Below are 12915 nucleotides of genomic sequence, written 5' to 3'. Positions count from 1 at the left end.
GCAGTCTTAGAGGGTGATCCTCTTCAGGTTTCTTCTAAGTTACAGTGGCTAACTCGGAATGCTTTTATGCCCTCCTTCTTCTACCAGGAACTGTCCCCGACCCATGGGCACCGGTAATTTGTAGTTCTGGGCTCGCTCTCTAGGGATATTTCAGATTTAGTCAATTCCGACGGTATGGTATTTAATATGCACTCACTGCTAGGCATCTTGGGCACCCGGAAATCTCCTCGGGGAGCAGCGGCAGGAGTACCCGACGCGAGGGAGAGGGTTACAAGGATCTGGGTTTCAAAATACAGGAAGATAAAACAGGTAAGTCATAATTTTTACATCAACTTATCAACTTTAACATTAAACCCCGGGGACAGCTGGTCCAACTCCTGAGATGTATAGAAAACAGATAAGTGTGAGCTAGCATTGGTACAGTATTAAGAACAGTATTAAGTAACCACTTTAACAAACTCTATCCATGACAACTCCCCCCTCTTTCTCTTTGACTGGGCTTCAGCCCGCATCAACCAACTGTATCTAGTTCTCTTTCGTATAGCTTTCCCCATTTCTTATATTTGGCATACAGTTTCCTGGCCTCTTTTCTTTCCGCATCTTCTAATTTCATGGTTTTAGCACTCTCTGTGGGAACCGAATGACTGGACTGGATTATTGATATAATCAACCGGGTTAAGCAGGGGATGATACAAGGAAGAAACAGTAGTCCCGCTAGTCCCATTATCCCAATAACAACCACTTTCTTCCACCACGCACCTTTCCATCCCCAGAAGCTATCCCACCAGTCTGTTTCTAAGAGAGAGGACCATTCCTGTGTTCCTACACGTGCAATCTTCCTTATTTCTTGTGATATGTTCCTGATTACCTCACTTCGGTCATTGATTTCTAAACAGCATTCCATGGTGTTAAACTTGCCACAGATCCCTCCTTCATCTGCCAGGAGGTAGTCTACTGCCAATCTTATCTGGTAGACTACTGTTCGAGTCTGAGATAACTGCTCACTGACATAGTCGAAGGCTAAAGCTGTTCTGTTAGATACTGTTTCCAGGACTGCTTGCAACCTGATGATCCTATTTAACATGTATATTGGAGTCCGGTAGCCCCATGATCCGTCTTGGGCCCAGGTGGCCGGTCCATAGGTCTTTATAATCTCATCTGGGGTCCACACTTGTCCCTTCCACTTTTGGGTGCCCCCTACTTCAATCATACTCCTCTTTTTCTTTCGATTTAGTTTCTTTAGATCGTCATAAACAGAAACTCCCAGATTTTGGCCCGCTCCCTTGGGTAGTAGAAAGAAGCTAGGTTTTATGGCCCCTACTGTACAACTCCCCTTCCAATCTCCGGGAAGGTGGGTATACGCCGCCCTCCCACAAATCCAAAATAAATCTTCTGGGGCTTCCCAAAATTCTCCCTTAACCTCATGAGGGAGATCCCAAAATTTAGCTATAGATCTTATTTCTTTGAAAGGATTTGCTCTCTCTTCTGCGCATTCATAAAGGTTGCTCCTCTCGTTGTAAATGCATCCCCTCTCCTTTTTGTTTCTAGTCCAGTATCTATTTGGTTCTTGGGGTACCCACCGAGTGAAGAAGGGGGTCCCCTTGGTAACCAGATATCTTTTACAAGCCAATTTTCCTACAGGGGTATGAAATTTTTCTCCAGTTCTCAAGATACATTCTTCCCCGATAACTTCTGCTTTCAACTCCCACTTCTCTTTCCTTCTCTTTTCTAACTTACTCTGACCTTCTTTCATTTGCTGTACCTCTAATACTTCTTTAGGTCCCAAACTCACCCCTTCCCATGGCCACACGTCTGTCATTAGTGTACCCCCACAAATCCAACAGTCTGTTACGTTCAATTCTTTGCTAATCCTCTCCATCAGGTCTATAAATAGGTTCTTCCCTCCCAGGCTTCCCCAGTCTTTATTTCCAGTCTCCATCTCGACTCTCTTTTCTTTTATCGTATCTATTCCACTTGATACTCCTTCTTCTTTCTTTTCAAAGCATAACCAAGTATCTTTCATAGGGCAGTTCCCTAGGAGTCTCTGCCTAAAAGAGGCAATGTTTCTAGTCATCCAATAAGTTTTTCCTCCCTCCCGGCATACATCCAATTGGGAACTATTATAGCATACGGGGCTCAGGTTGGTATGCACCCGAACTAGAGATTCCACGTTCTCTCCGTCGTATATGGGGTGATAGCATTTTACACAGGGGTCTACTTCTTTGCCCCCTGCAAGGCTCAAGATCATAACGACTGCTACCACAACCTTTCTCGGAGATAGAACTCTCGCTCTCCGGAGTCCGGTAGGAGCCTTTCTCTCTCTTCTGGCCTCCCCCGGTCTTGCCTCCTTTGAGCCGCCTCCTCTTTGTCTCAGGGTGCCCATTTTCCTGGCCTCGTTCTGCACCCTCCCTTCCTTCCCTTTATCCTAAATTTTACTCTCTAAGCGGATCTCTGCCCGACGAAAGATAATAATACTACGTAACCGCGTAACTATAACTTATTAACAGAACTCTTACAGAACTGGTATAACTTCCTGCTAGGTTAACAATCCAGGGAACAGTCTGATACCAGGGTTAGTTTCTGGGAACTTTCCTTAGTTTTATCTTCAAATCCTGGATCGGTGTAGCTGTCCAGGCTGCAGAGGTGTCTGTGGGAACATTGGGATCTCGGTCTCCTCCTGGTGGTGTCACAGGTCCTTTCACTCTGTTAATATGGGTCCACCCCTTTTCCTGTGTCCAGACCGCTGTATGGGTGGTTAACAGCACTTGATATGGTCCTTCAAATCGGGGTGTAAGGGGAGTATGTGTCCAAGTTTTTATTAGGACCCAATCTCCGGGGTTAATGTTGTGCACATTCACCTCTAGAGGGGGAGTTTGGGGAAGATACCCCCGTTTCCGGAGTTTTCCAAGGGTCTCCACTATTGTTCTCAGGTATTGTTGGGTGACCTCTTCCCCTTCTACGTACTGCCCCGTACTATACGGAGAAATAAGGAATGGTAAACCAAACAGCATTTCATATGGGGACACTCCTACATCCGCCCTGGGTCTCGTTCTTATTCTTAGCAGTGCAAGGGGTAGGCATTTTACCCAATCCATCTTCGTCTCTAACATTAGCTTAGTAATAGTGGTCTTTATACTTCTGTTCATTCTTTCGACTCGCCCTGAACTTTGGGGGTGCCATGGGGTGTGCAACCTCCAATGGACCCCTAAGGCCCTTATGATGTCCTGCAAAACCTTGGCTGTAAAATGGGGGCCTCTGTCTGAGTCTATGGTATTTATTATCCCGTACCTGGGAATAATCTCTTCTAATAATATTTTTACCACTGTTCCCGATGTCTCATTTCGGGTGGGGAATGCCTCCGGCCAGTGGGTCAGGTGGTCTACTATTACTAGTAAGTGTTTGAACCCCCTTGCCAGTGGCATATCTGTGAAATCAATTTGGATTCTCTGGAACGGTCTTTCTGCCAGCTTTCCCCCACCTGGCAAAGGTTTCCTCATGACTTTTTGATCTACTCGTTGGCATACCACGCACCCTTTTGTCACCGCTTTTGCGATGTCATACACCCCTGCACACACATATTCTCTTAAAAAGTGGTCGCAGAGCCCTTGCACCCCCCAATGGGTGAGACGGTGTAATTCAGTTATGATGTTTCTCGCTAGAGCCTTGCATAAAAACTTCCTCCCATCCGGGAGTTCCCATTCCCCTCTAGAATTTTGTTGAAGCTCTAGTTCTTGGATAGCCTTTTTATCCTGGTCATCCAAGAGCACCATCCCTCCCCCTTTGGGGCTTCCCTCCTCATTCGTAGAGGTTCCCTTTAATGTAAAGATCCCCCCTGATTCTTCTCAGGCTTGGGCAGCCTCTTTAGCTGCTGTGTCTGCTGCTCGATTTCCCCTAGCGACCAACGTGTCTCCCCTCTGGTGACCCCTCACATGCACGATGGCAACTTCCTCTGGTAGTAACAAGGCTTCTAAGATCTCCTTTATCAGTTCCCGGTGTGCTAAATCCTTCCCTTTTGAATTTAGATAACCTCTCTCTTCCCAGATTTTTCCAAACGTATGTGCCACCCCGAAAGCATACCTCGAATCCGTGTATATTGTCCCACTCTTATGCTCGAGCAGTTCTAACCCTCGTTTCAATGCGTACAGTTCACACACTTGGGCGGACCACGATGCTGGCAATTTTTTCTTCTCTACTACCTCCATATTCCCATTCTCTGCCACTTTCACCACCGCATACCCCGACTTCCTTTTTCCCTCTACTACTCTAGACGACCCGTCGCAGAAATAAGCATCACCGTAACTTAAGGGTGTTTCCTTTAGATCTATCCTCACCTTCGTCTGTAAGCTTACGGCCTCTACGCACAGGTGTTCTACATCTGGGGCTGGCTCCCCGGATAAAAACTGGGCAGGATTCACCAATTTTGCTGTTACTAATTCTAAGTTATCTGCCTCCATGAGCATGATCTCGTATTTCAAAATTCGTGAATGCGAGAGCCATTTATGTGCCCCTTGGGAGAGTATCGCCTTTATATCGTGAGGGGAATGCATTTTTATCTTCCCATGGAATGTCAGTTTCTTGGCTTCCTCCCCCAGGATAGCCGCCGCCGCTACCGCCTGCAAGCAGGTTGGCCAGCCTCTGGCTACTGGGTCTAAAATTTTTGATAGATATGCCACAGGCTTCTTACATCCCGCCCACTCTTGTGCTAATACTCCATAGGTGACTCCCTCATCTGCATTGATGAACAGGTGAAATTCCTTTTCCAAATCGGGTAACCCTAAGACAGGAGCGGTGACCAATGCGTTTTTCAACTCGACTAGCCTCTCGTCATCTCTCTGTGTCCATCCTACCGGATCTGGAAGCACTAGTTTTTCATACAGAAATTTAACTCTCTGGGTATAATTCTCTATCCAAAATTTGCAGTATCCAAATAGGCCTATGATTTTACGGACATCTCTTTTAGTCTTTGGGGCCGAAATGTTAACTATACCCGAGATCCTTTCTGGTGTCAATCGTTTATATCCTGGTCCAATTATATGTCCGAGGTATGTCACCTGCTGCTCAACGAATTGAAGTTTATCCTTTGATGCTTTCAGCCCAATAGTTCCTAAATAATTTAACAATTTCAAACTAGTGCTTCGGACAGATCCCTCGTCCTTCCCCGAGACCAAGATGTCATCTACGTACTGTAATATCTGTACGTCTCCCTCTGGGGTGAAGGTCTCTAGTACCTTTTCTAATACCTGCCCAAATAGATTGGGTGATTCGCAGTACCCTTGGGGCAGCCTGGTCCACCTTAGTTGCATGCGTCGATTCCCATCTGGGCTTTCCCAATGGAATGCGAACCAATCTCGGCTCTCTTCTGCCAAAGGGCAGGCCCAGAATGCGTCTTTCAGATCAATTGTGGTAAACCAGGCATGGTTGGGAGGAATTCGGCTTAATAAAGTATAAGGATCCGGGACTGTGGGGTGTTTGGCCACAGTTCTCTTATTTACTTCCTGGAGATCTTGTACTAAACGGTACTTTCCTCCAGCCTTCTTTACCGCCAATACGGGAGTATTGTGGGGGGACATGCATACTTCTAGGACTCCCTCCTTCATTAATGATTGGATGATCGGTTCTAGTCCCTTCCGACTTTCTGCCGACAAAGGGTATTGCTTAACCTGTATGGGCGGTCCCTCAGTAATTTCTGCCTTCAAAGGGGGGATGTCTAGCCTCCCGTACTTCCCTGGTTCCGCCCATACTCTGGGATCAATATCCTTTGAGTCTGTCTCAGTCAGCCACAACATCTTCACTACCATCCTTCCCTCTTGGGGTATCACTCCCAATCCCAGCTGTACTTGTAGGTCTCGGCCTAGTAAGTTGGTGTCTAGGTCAGGCAAGTAGACTAAATCTACTTGTCTGGTCCAAGAGTTTCCACTCACTGACACCCCCTCTAATACTACCGCAAAGAAAGGCTTCCCTTCTGCTCCCACAATCTCGCACTTCTTTCCTCCCGCCTCTACGCCTGATGGAATTATATTGATGCTTGATCTATCTGCACCAGTATCTACTAGAAATCTAATTCTTGGTGTTGGGGGACCTACCTCTAAAGTTATCAAGGGCTCTAATTGATGGAATACATAGTCCCCTAAAACAAAGAGCCCCCGACACCCCTAATCCTCCCCCCGCAAAATTCTCTCCAAGGCTTCTTGTTCCCGCATGATGGCCTCGTCCCTAGAAGCCTTCGGGCAATTCCTCTTGAAATGGCCTACCTCGCCACAATAGAAACATCTCGCCCCTTCAGTCCTTCTTACTTTCTGCTTCCCTTGGGGAGTTGGGATATCCCTGTTCAATCCCTTCGCATAACCAGAAACTACACCATTTTTCGGTCTAACTGCTGCTCCCTTCTCCGATTCCAGGCTCTCTCTTGCAATGGCCACCATTACCCTTGCCTTACTCTTTGCCTTCTCTTCCTCTCTTCTTAAATACACCTTTAAAGCCTCCTTCAATAATTCATTCATATCCCTCTCTTGCCAATCGTCCATCTTTTCTAATTTCCTACGGATATCCGGCCATGCTTTCGATACAAACTGTACTTCGAGCAACACCTGTCCTTCCTGGCTCTCAGGGTCTATGTTGGAATACTGTTGAAAATTCCTTTTCAACCTTCCCAGCCAGGCGGCAGGGGTTTCCTCTTTGTCTTGGCAGCAGTCGAAGGCCAATTTGGAGTTAGTCCCCTTCGGTACCGCTTCTTTCATTCCCCTTATAATCAAGGTTCTATACTCTTCCATATCCCTTCTCCCTTGGGGCCGGTTAGGGTTCCATCCTGGGTCCGCTAAAGGTAACTTACGCTCCCCAGGGATCCCCGCCTGATTCTCTCTCTCCCATATCCTTATGGCTGCTGCTCGAACCAATCGGACCTCCTCTGGGCTAAACAATATCTTCAAGATCGAGTTGAGCTCCCCCCAAGTGTAGATGTTAGGTCCTAAAAATTGGTCCACATGCTGTGAGACTCCCACGGGGTCCTCTATCAAATTGTTCATCTCCTTTTTAAATCCTCTCACCTCCGAGGAAGTGAGGGGAGCATTAATGTACCCTACTCCGCCCGCCATTCCTCCCATGGGTACCTCCCTCAACGGAAACAACCGGCTAGCCTGTCCAACCCTAGAGCGTGTATTCCGATATGGTCCATCCTCTCCACCCATTTCTATACTTTCTATCTGCGGGGTTTCCACTTCAACCTGGTCTTCCACCTGATGGGGGTTTCTTTCCCACTGAGGTGGGGGCCTGGGAACTACTCCTGGCGCGGGTGAACTAAATAGGGGAGTGGCAATATTCGCTAAGGGATGTTCTAAGTGTTCCTCCTGTTCTGTAATTCTCGGGGAGAGGTTAGCCACAGGGTTATGTGGAAGACTACTGGGTCGGCGTGTGGCAGACGTGTTAGGGGTACGTACCTGGGGAATAGGGGTCGCAGGATTGAGGGGTAATAGAGTTGGGTTAAGGGGTTCTGGAGGAAGAGGAGAGGGTACAGGGACAGAAGTCTGGGAGTCAAGGGGCCGATGAGGTGGGTTAAGCTCAGGGGCAAGGTTAGGCAGAGGGGGTAAGGGAATAGGGTTTCGGTTAGGCAGAGGGGGTAAAGGAATAGGGTTTCGGATCTCTGGGGGAGTTACCGGATACAGGGGAGGTGGCAGATGGTCAAGAGGATCCCAAGGTCTACTATTTTCCTCTTTCTCCTCCCCAGTCTCCCGCTTCTTTTCCTTTAGTCTACAAACTCTAACCGGCTTATTCCTAAGCCTCCCTTTTCCCCAACATGCAGCATAAGTAAGCTGTTCCTCGTTCCGCTCTGTCTGATCGTACAAACTCTGTATTAATTGGGAGCACATCCACTCATCCTCTGAACCAAACCACGGCCACTCTATTCCCAGTCGCGGCCATACCTCTACACACAGCTGAACCATTCTAATCTTGTCCAATCCTCGGGTCAACTCATCCTCATCCCACATATCTAACATTCTCCCAAGGGGGCTGTTTGGGGGAATGCTTTTCTCCTTCCTTCTCCTTCTCTCCCGAGTGCTCCTAATGCTGGTACACTGTCCCATTTTATACACACACAAAAAAACGTACCTTGCCTCTACCCAAATGAAAGCTAATGACAGGCAACACCAACCTTACAATCTTTTTAAACACAAACCTGCCAACAAAAGTTCCTGAGATCTCTCCTAATAGCAGTTTTCCTTCTTAGGGAGTGGGCCTCCCCTGTGAGAGAAAACTGCCCTAAGAGAACAACAACAAAAAAAGGGAAAAACCTAGGGTACCTCCCAGCGCGTCCCTGCTGGGTCCCAGCGGTCACACCTAGGGCGGGAAAGCCTTGAAACGGGGTCCTGGCGGGCTACTCCCTCCCCCGGTCCTCAACTCTCCCTTCTCCAGGAAACCCGACTCCCGGTCCCAGCGGGGCAGCGCTCACCCCTTCCGGCACTGCCGGGTCCCTACCTAGAGGCCGGGTCCTAACGGAAGCACTCGCGTCCTCGCTCCCTCCCTGCAACCCCTTCACGGGTCAAGTCCCTATCGGAGCCCTCACGCTCTCTCTTCCCTCCCCGCGCCTCCTGTGGGGCTCGGTCCTAGAGGGGCCTAGGACATCCCTCCCTTCACCCCACAACCTTTTTCAGGGGAACCCTCTTATTTGACCCCGAAGGGGGACACCTCTTGCGCTTCACCGGGCCCTGTTCGGGCCTCCACTCGCTTCCCCCCGTTCCCGGACGGCCCCCTCGCGGGAGTCCGGAACTGCGGTACTAGGGGGTCCCCAATCGCTTCGGGGGTCCGAGCTGCCGGCCCCCGTCTCACTCACACTCGCACGCCTCCCGTGTCCCGCCGCCGGAGGGGCTTACCGCTCCGACGCTCCGTATTCTCGCTGGCTCCTCCCTTAAGGAGATCTCGTCGTCCGGGCGTGGCCAGCAAGTCCCCCGAAGTCTGGAGTGGATGGCCAGTCCTCTTCGTCCTTCGTGGGCATGGCGAATCCCGGACGAGCCCCCAGTTGGAATAAATGGGCCTAGGAGACCTTGTGCTCCAATCAAATATGCCTTTATTAAGAGATTTCAGCTTAAGGGGTAGGGGGCTCGGGGTTCGCGACGCCACCGCTGCTCCCTCGAGCTGGTGAACGGAGGAAGGGCCTCGATCCTGTCGGCTACCGGCAGGGTCGGAAGTCTCCGCCTTCTTCGGAACACGTCCGAGACTCTCCGATCGGCTCGCAGTCTTAGAGGGTGATCCTCTTCAGGTTTCTTCTAAGTTACAGTGGCTAACTCAGAATGCTTTTATGCCCTCCTTCTTCTACCAGGAACTGTCCCCGACCCATGGGCACCGGTAATTTGTAGTTCTGGGCTCGCTCTCTAGGGATATTTCAGATTTAGTCAATTCTGACGGTATGGTATTTAATATGCACTCACTGCTAGGCATCTTGGGCACCCGGAAATCTCCTCGGGGAGCAGCGGCAGGAGTACCCGACGCGAGGGAGAGGGTTACAAGGATCTGGGTTTCAAAATACAGGAAGATAAAACAGGTAAGTCATAACTTTTACATCAACTTATCAACTTTAACATTAAACCCCGGGGACAGCTGGTCCAACTCCTGAGATGTATAGAAAACAGATAAGTGTGAGCTAGCATTGGTACAGTATTAAGAACAGTATTAAGTAACCACTTTAACAAACTCTATCCATGACACTCCCCTCCTGAACTGGATATGGAGAGAAAATATGAAATAAGGGCAGGGAGAGGTCACTCACTGAATACCACCATAGGCAAAACAGAATCTACATAGCAAAATTATTTGAATTTATTACCAATTATAACAGGATAATGATAAATAAAGCAAGTCCTAACGACAACCCAGCCCTCCCTCCTTCCTGGGCTAAATTTATTCCTGATTTTCTACCCCTCTCCTTCAGTGGTGTAGTGAGGCAGGGCATGGTGTTATGGTCAGTTTTTGTTGCTTCTGCCACTGCTTCCTCCTCAGGGCAATGAGTCCTTCCCCTCCTTCAGCATGGGGTTTCCCTCCCACAGAGAACACAAACTTTTCCAACACAAGTCCTTCCCACGGGCTGCAGTTCTTCAGGAACAACCGATTGTGGGTTTCCTGCAGTGCCACAAGTCCTACCGGGATACCTGCTCCAGCATGGGCTCCCCCTCTCCACAGGACTCTGCTCCAGCATGGGCTCCCCCTCTCCACAGGACCCTGCTCCAGCATGGGCTTCCCACAGGTTCACAGCCTCCTTTGGGCATCCCCTGCTTTTTTTAGAGAAAAAATTTGGATTCAAATGAACTCTTCCTTGCCTTTGTCGTAATGATGTAAATCCACAATACAAAACTCCTTCTCACCATGATATCAAAGAACTTATAAGAAGAATGTAAAACAATTGTTTCAACTTTACCTGATCAGCCTCCAACTGTAACACAGATGCTAACAGCTTGCAGTAAGCTCACCTCTCCACAACATCTTGTTAATGTGCAAGTTAATGCTTTTGGAAAGCAGATTGCAGAATCTCAAGAAAAGTTAGGAAAAACATTGGGAGATAATTTGGCAAAAGCTTTGGGAGAAAATTTGGGATAACAAATGGAAAAGGTCAAAAAAGCCCTAGAAACACAAAAATTTTTGAAAAATCTGTTGGTACTGTACAGTTGGACTCTGATAAAAAGGCTTATTGCTTTGCTTGTGGTAAACCAGGACACATGAAAAAGGATTGTCCTACAAAAACAATCCAATCTAAACAACTTTCTATTTGCCCTCAATGTCGGAAAGGGAAGCATCTTGCTAAGTACTGTCACTCTCAATTTGATATCAATGACAAACCTTTGTCATTAAACTCAAAAAAGAGCGCGGATTACCACCAGGCTTTGACACAAGTAGTGGTACCTCCTTACAGTCAAATGGTATTGGTACCCCAGTCATTTATCCCTCAGTCAACCATTCCTCAAATGGTCCCAGCTCAATACCCTCAGGTACAAGGTTCGAGTCGGCCTCCTCAAAACTGACACACCTTTTAAATAATTTTTGTTATGAAAGCATTTCTACCGGAATTATAATTTTTTTTTCAACAAAGACAAGATTTTTTTATTCTAGGCAAAGCCATCAACAAAATTTTGGGACTTTCAGTCCTTCCAGTTGTTGTTTCAGTAAATTGTAATGAAGAGCTAGTAATTTTAGCTCTTGCACAACATTCCTATGGTAATTCTACCAAAAACACCTATAGCTATTGCATTTCTTTTACCCATGAATACACTAAAGCAAAACAACTTTCCAGAGAATTCAGTTGTGTCTGTGCCATTTGGTACCTCAGGTCCTGAGGTCTTTTGGGTGCAATGTTTGGACCACAGCCAACCAAAACTGACTTGTAGCCTGACTCATTGTGGTAAAACAATTTGTATTATAGGTATGTCAGATACTGATGCAGATGTCACTGTAATTTCTCACAGATTTTCAGGAACTCCTTCAGGTTCCCTCACAGGGACTGGAGGTGCTACTGAGTGTCTGCAAAGTGCAGCTATGATTAACATTACAGGTCCTGAAGGAAAGACAGTGACAGTGTGTCCTTTTGTTGTTCAGAAGCCTCTCACCATCTGGGGGAGAGACGTCCTGTCCCAATGGGGAGCAAAACTGGAAGTGGCCCTGTGATGGAACCATGTCAAAACCTGCCACTTTAAAGCTGAACTGGGAAACTGATTATCCTATATGGATTGATCAATGGCCTTTAACAGAGAAAAAATTAAATATCCTTAAAAAATTGGTAAAGGAACAATTACAGCAAGATCACATCCCACCCACAAACAGTCCCTGGAATTCACCAGTATTCATCATCCACAAGAAGACACCGGACTCCTGGAGGTTGCTTCATGACCTCCTCGGGTCATGGACTTGCTTCTTTAAAAAATGTGACTTTATGGTTTCATCTTTCAATGGGACCCTTCTGAGAGAGATCCTTTGTTGATAATAGAATGGGGGTTTTTCTTCCCTACAGATTTCCAAAGACTATTTTTACAGTTTTAGAGATGATAGCACAAATTGTAATTAAGGCCAGAACAAGATTGTTAAGTTTAGCAGGTCAAGAATTTGCAGTTATCTATTTACCATTGAAAAAAGATTATCTTGATTGGGCAATGCAAAATTCTGATGATTTGCAATATGCATTATAAATATATAAAATATATAAATATATATGCAGTATTTGGTCTGTTTATTACCCAGCTCACAATTTATTGCAGGCAAAATTAAGTTTTAGAGAGAAACCTATACTAAGAGAAGAACCTTTAAATGCAATAACTCTCTTTACTGATGGATCTGGCAAAAATCACAAATCAGTCTAACTTGGTTGAACCAAACAACTAAAGCTTAGGAATCAGATGTCCAAATAATAGAAGGATCTCCTCAAATTGTTGAACTTGCCGCTGTGGTTCGGGCTTTTCAGCTCTTTACACAACTTTTTAATTTAATTACAGATTCTGCTTATGTTGCTAATGTGGTTAAAAGAATAGAATAATCAGTTTTAAAGGATATTAGTAATGACACTTTATAACATTGGCTTTCATGTCTTTATACAATTTTGTAATATAGAACTAGACAAAGAAATAAGCCTATCCTTTTTTATTGCTCCTTTTTTATTGCTCCATGAAGTTAAAAATTAAGTTTTTGCAAACTGTAGGTGGGATGTGGGTAACGCTCTAATTGAGCTCAGAGGACACTGGTTTTATACTTCATTCTGCAATATTCAACGAAACAAGAAGCTGAATTCTAAATCTGACCCCACTAACATGAAGATTTCCCATCTGCTTCAAGACAGACGTGCTTCCAATACCTTGCCAAGTTTGACTTTGTGGCCACTCAAAACACTGGACCAGTCTACAAAGCCAGTGCCAGGTAAATAAAAAAACATGCAGAGTAAGAACTGAG

Source organism: Vidua macroura, chromosome 6 (assembly GCF_024509145.1).
Source record: "Vidua macroura isolate BioBank_ID:100142 chromosome 6, ASM2450914v1, whole genome shotgun sequence".
Taxonomy (NCBI): domain Eukaryota; kingdom Metazoa; phylum Chordata; class Aves; order Passeriformes; family Viduidae; genus Vidua; species Vidua macroura.
This window is presented reverse-complemented; position numbering follows the sequence as displayed.